The 6604-nt window shown below is 37.6% G+C and overlaps 1 pseudogene; it reads right to left on the reverse strand.

The window, feature by feature from the left end:
- Positions 1 to 1858: 1858 nt before the first annotated feature.
- LOC107541188 (dnaJ homolog subfamily C member 9-like) lies at positions 1859 to 2803 on the reverse strand (annotated as a pseudogene).
- Positions 2804 to 6604: the final 3801 nt, after the last annotated feature.

The following is a 6604-nucleotide window of genomic DNA, read 5'->3' on the forward strand; positions in this document are numbered from 1 at the left end:
GTTATGAGGTTGCTCTCCAGCTAGTCTTCAGTAGATTATTCATTATGGGTTTTCTATATTTTGATTGTAAGTTCAGTTTGGTTCTGGGAGAGTTTCAGTGTAGCTTCCACTTAATCTGCCACCATCTTGGAATTGATAATGTTTTTTTTTTTTTTAAATAAAGTACTCAATACCCACAAATAAAAGAAAAAAAGTAGAACATGAAGCATGGCAGGAAGGAAGGAAGGAACCAAGGAGGCTTTTCTAAAGCCTCAGGAGCTAAGAAATCTGACAAGTAGAGAGTACTCCCCATGAGACTGAAAGTGGCTGGTGATGGCCTGAAAGGGTCTGTATAAATATACTATTCTCCCACTGCTACTCTATCTTGCAAAGCCCAATTCAGAATATCTGGTTGAAATACATCACCTTGGTTCTTGCCTTGCTACAAAGTACAAGTAAATGAAATCCCATGAGTAAGTCCATTGGGAAACTTCAGGAACATAAGGAGAATTGTGAAGAATTCTGCCAGTTTTTCTAGCACTTAACATATTGTGTGACTCATTTTCTATTAAGTGCCTGTACACCTTTAGTTTTTATGTGGGCCTGAGAACCAGTAGAGATCCAGAAATAAAAAGCAAGCTGGTGTCTTTTTTTAGGAGTATAATTATTTTTTATTATATCAAAGTGTTGTAATGCTATACAACCTCCATTAAATTACATTTTAATACAATTAAAGAGTATTTTTTAACCTGTTCATAATCACAAACTGAAAACATGTCCTGTGTTTATCTCAGATAATTTAATACATAAGCTCAGTGACAGGCTTATTTTATACATATGGTATTGAATATATTCTAATGAATACATACCAATTTCAGTAAGTATAAATGAAAATCTCTCTACTATCCTCATAAATTTATACCATGAGTGCATGATAACGAACTACTGGATGAAGATGGCTTGTCTTTCAAAGTTAGAGTCAGAAGGGGCCTTTAAGAAATCATTTACCCAGACTCCCTCACCTTTTCATAGATAAGAAAATAAGTCCAGATAAGCTCTTTGACCTGCCTAATGAGATTCAGCAGTTATAGGCAAGACTACACCACCTGTTTATGCTACTTAAACTGAGATATCTACTATAACGCTGACTAGGACTACTTTTCTCCTCTTTTCTCTATCCTAAACACCGTTCAAATTTTTTCTAGATCATATTTTAAATGATCACTAGAATATTTTTATTATTAAAATACCCTAGTGATCATTTAAAACTTAACAGATACTTTTTACTTATTTTTTAAATCATGTATAAGTCTTATAAAGATACTTAAAGTAATGTGAACACGTTTCTCCTATACGTCAAGCAAAGAGTACAAAATCTGGTTGAGTAAAACAAAAAGGAGAGAAGACCTATTCAAGAATATTAAGACTGAAAGCAAACTGTCAAGTATTTGGAACACAGATATCTAGCAAGTGTTCTGAAGACATTCTAGCTAGGTAGAGTATCTGTTCTAATAACCACACACATCACTCTGAATACTCTGCAGTTCACTCCTGTGTGGCAAAATGACAACTGGTAAAGGAAGTATGGACAGACACACATTCTAGATAGAGTTCCTTGTACAGATGATCCACAGAAGCAAGTTCTGTCAGAAGAATACCAACCTCCCCCTCTTCCCTTAATGACCACCACAAAATTCCTTCACAGGAGAACTTCACAGAATGTCAGGGGATTTCTAGGATATACTAAGATCAGGTTGAGAGATTCTGGTTTACATAGTCAATCTGAATAATTTAGGTGGGAAAGACGACTGTTCTCAAGGGTTGGATTTACTTTTTTATTCAACTTTGGATTATACCTTGGAACTAATTAACAGTGGAACTAATTAACACCTAAGTACTTTTGAAGGGAAAATTCCATTATTTCTTGTTTTTCTTGAGAGCTGGTTTTTCCACTTCCTCATTTGGAAAGTTTGCAGTACTCTGCTTCCATCTGAGCCAGAAAATTTTCCATTTCTTTTTGCTGATCTTTTTTTTTTCTTTTTTTTAAAAATCTTTTTATTGATTTTAGAGAGAGAGAGAGACATTGATGCCTCCCCATACTCACTGAACTACAACCTGGGCATGTGCCCTGTCTGGAACCAAACCCAAACACCAACTGAGTCACACACTGGCCAGAGACTGCTAATCCTTTAGTTTGCACTGAATGACTGCCTTCAAGTAATCTACTCCTTTATCAAGTCCCAACTCCTTCCTGCTCATTTCTGCTTCTTTAGCCTCTTCCTGAGCCCTCCTTGTCCTTGCATTCATCTTTTGCTTCAATTCTTTGACAAAGACATTATAGGATGGGACCTCTCCAGCATCAATGGCTTGCTGAATAATGTTTCTTATTCTGGGTTCCTCTTTACACCACCCACAACACACACTCCAGGATGGGATCCATGTCCCCTTGAAGTCCAGGTAAGCCTGTTTAATATCAGCAAGCTCTTTCTTAGAACCATTATATGTCTTTTCAAAAGCTTGAATGTCTTCTAGAGATATTTTTTTGAAGAGTGACCACCAATACTGGTCTTGGTTGAGCACATCAGAATCCTGGTCCACTGTTCACTGCTCATCATACCCTGCTCTCTGCAATTTGTCACTGAGAATAGAAGGATCTGGAAGCGGTGGGTGGCATCCTCCCTGTGGCCCTCACATACCTGATTTGGGTGCTCTTGCAGGGACACCTGTGGGGCCGCATGGAATCTCACCATCGGAGGCCTCATGCCGAAAGCCCAACACTCAGTAAAGGCAGACCATGTTGGAACACTTCCTCGCACAGCTCCATCAGCCCCTTGGCCAGCAGAGGTGCAGAGCGGGTGGCTGCCTCCATGAAAACAGTGGGTCTCATCGACACTGCTAGACCTCCCACTGGTGTCTTTCCATTGGTGGTTTTCTCCATTCTTAGGCAGTAGTCATCAGCTTGCCTTTTTTCTCCTCTTTTCATGATCAGCTTGGAGATACCTGACATCCTGGCATCTCTTATGTAGTGCAAAAGAGCAACATGTGGCATGGAGTAACCTGAATGTTTTTCCCTTCCCACTCTCCAGGAACAACCCATATCATTAAGCAGCTGGAAAAGGTATGAAGCAGACAATTTATACACACAAAAAATAGGAAAGAAACCACTGGACTAAGGTTCAGGAGCCACCCAGATTTAAACCCAGCTCTAACATTCTTTCTGCTTCTGGTTCTTAGATGATGTGATTTAACACATTCAATCACACTGGTACTAAAGAAGAATATTCATTTTATACTTATTAAAGTAGCAAATATTATCAAACACAATGTTGGTTTGGTTTGGAGGGAAAAGATAGAAAAATTATCTTCATACTGTTCCTGCAGCAGGATAAATTAGGACAATTCTTTTGAAGCACAATTTGGCAATATGTATCAGAAGTCATAAAACATATTCATGCCCTTTCACATAGTAATTCCACTCCTGGAAATTTGTCACTATGGTGATCATTCAACAGAAGGAGAAAACTATATATACAAATGCATCGTACATGCCATTATACATAATCTCAAAAAACTATTATTAGCTAAATGTAACCAGAGAAGTTAAGTGAATTGAGACACATAGGTTGAATGGAATATCATGTAGACAATAAAAATCATACTTCTGCGGACTGCAATAAACTTAGAAAATCTTAAACACAATAAAATTAAGAGGTTAAAAAGCAAAAACAACACACAGTTGTATAGACATTTTCACTGTAGCTCTAGACATATCTCCAGAAACAGTTGTGTTGGGTGATAGGATTACAGATAAAAATGATTGTGTTTTTTTTTTCCTTTTATGGAATATACTTTCTAAAATAAGTTAAAAATGAATTTAAAGTAATAAATAAATGAAACAAGTGCTGGCCTAACACCAAGCAGACTAAATATCAGTCTCTTCTTTCCCTGGGCTGCCCTTCTAAATCTACCAGCTCCTGCCATCTGCTTCTAATGCTAAAGGAGGAAAAAAGAGAAAAAGGGGCATTGCTAAAGAAGAGGTACCCAAGAAAACATGCCTGTGAGAAGCAGAAGATGTATGGCTGAATGCCTCTGCTTACTATGCTAAAGAATTTGAGCATTCCAATGAACTAGGTTCCCTTCTGTGCCTCCATATAAATTTACCGAAAATAGAAAACATTTATTTTCAGCAACTGTGGAAATAAGTATTTCTTTTCCAGAGGATTTGTTTGTTTGTTTGTTTATTAAATGTTTATTTGAATAGATGTTATAACAATAATAAACATTTTAAAGTGATAACATTTATAATTCTATCACATGAACAGTTTTCCCTTTCTGAATATTACTATCAATAAACAAAAATATTTTTTACTTATTGCAATTATGGTATAATGCCATTTTCAATTCCATGTTTTCATAAGCATACTTTTATTCCCATAGTCTTCATAGTTATCATTTTAATGACTGCATAGTATTACCTACTGTTGATGGATCATCATCTATTAAACTATGTCCCTAGTGTTTGTCATCTTAAGCTATTTCCAATTTTTTCCTAGCCTCCATTTCATTTTGATGAAAAAGAAAGAAGTTCTTTTAAGGAGCGTTGTCGAGCTGATTAAGGTAAAAGACTTCCAACATTTATTTGAAAGCTTTTACTTGGCTTTCCAATATTCTAGACCAGGTATCATCCATTAACATGACTCTCCCAGAGAGGGCAGCCAGCATGCAGATTTTGGAGTGTGCTGGCAGCTGGAATGAAGCTGCTGCTGAGTTTTGCCCTTTTCTGTCTCTGGCTAGACAGGAGAAAGTCCCTACAATGGAATAGATCAGAAGGAAAGTATTAAACTTGTTTTCCTGGTCTGGACAGGGGTTTGATTAGACCTAGGTTCATATCCCAGCTCCAGCTCTTACTACCTGTGTAATTGGCACACCTGTCTTAAACTGATCCCCAACTCCTCATCTATAAATGAAGAACTGGACTAGTTAGTGTTAGAGGTGCTGTATAATTCTGACATGCTATGACTCTAGTTATCCATTAGTCTGTTCTACAATCTTGCTGACTTCATGCCTTAATGAATCCAAACATTATTCGCTTCCCAAAGTCCCTGATCCACTTTAATATATTTTTTAATTTAAATTTTATTTTTCTTTAAAATATTACAGATGTCCCTTTTTCTCCCCAATGACCCATTCTACCCCGTTCCATCCCCCTCCCCAGTACCACTCCACACCATTTTCTGTGTCCTTGGGTTGTGCATATATGCATATAAATTCTTTGGTTACTCACTCCCCCTCCACCCACCCGCCCTCCTCCATCCCTCTGACATTTGTCAGTTTCATCTATGCTTCCATGTCATTGAATCTATTCTGTTCATCAGTTTATTAAGTTCTTTAGATTCCATGTATAAGCGATATCATGTGATGTTTGTCTTTCTCTGCCTGGCTTATTTCACCTAGCATAATTTTCTCCAGGTCCATCCATACTGCCCCAAAGGGTACAAGATTCTTCTTCTTTACAACTGCGTAGTATTCCATGGTGTAAATGTCCCACAGCTTTTTTATGCACTCATCTACTGATGGGCACTTGGGCTGTTTCCAGATCTTAGCTATTATAAACTCTGCTGCTATGAATATAGAGGTACATATATTCTTTCTGATTAGTGTTTCAGGATTCTTAGGATACATTCTTAGGAGTGGAATCACTGGGTCAAAAGGCAGGTCCATTTTTAATTTTTTGAGGAACCTCCATACTGTTTTCCAGAGTGGTTGCACCAGTCTGTATTCCCACTAACAGTGTACTAGGGTTCCCCTTTCTCCACACCCTCTCCAGCACATGTTGTTTGTTGATTTGTTGATGGCAGCCATTCTTACAGGTGTGAAGTGATACTTCATTGTAGTTTGAATTTGCATCTCTCTGATGATTAAAGACATTGAGCATTTTCTCAGGTGTCTCTTAGCCATCTGTGTGTCCTTTTTGGAGAAGTGTCTATTCAGGTCCTTTGCCCATTTCTTAATTGGGTTGTTTGTCTTCCTCTTGCTGACTAATATGAGTTTTTCTAGTCTTTGGAGATTAGCCCCTTATCAGATACATCCTTGGCAAATATGTTTTCCCAGACCATGGGGCTCCTTTGTATTTTGAGGCTGTTTTCTTTTGCTGTGCAGAAGCTTTTTAGTTTGATGTAGTCCCATGTGTTTATTTTTTCTTTTGTTTCTCTTGCCCTAGGAGATGTATCAGTGAAAAGTCCACTACTTGGGATGTCTGTGACTTTACTGCCTATGTTTTCTTCCAGGATTTTTATGGTTTCGTGATTTACATTTAAGTCTTTTATTCATTTTGAGTTTATTTTTGTGTATGGTGAAAGTGGGTGGTCTAGTTTCATTTTTTTGCATGTATTTGTCCATTTTCCCAGCACCACTGATTGAAGAAACTATCTTCATTCCATTGGATGCTCTTGGCTTCTTTGTCAAATATTACCTGACCATAGTGGTATGGGTTTATTTTTGGGGTCTCTGTTCTGTTCCATTGATCTATATGCCTGTTGCTGTACTAATACCAGGCCGTTTTGATTACAGTGGCTTTGTAATACAGTTTGAAGTCTGGTAATGTGATCCCTCCCACTCTGTTCTT

The sequence above is a fragment of the Miniopterus natalensis genome, chromosome X (genome assembly GCF_054644295.1).
Source record: "Miniopterus natalensis isolate mMinNat1 chromosome X, mMinNat1.hap1, whole genome shotgun sequence".
Classification (NCBI taxonomy): Eukaryota; Metazoa; Chordata; class Mammalia; order Chiroptera; family Miniopteridae; genus Miniopterus; species Miniopterus natalensis.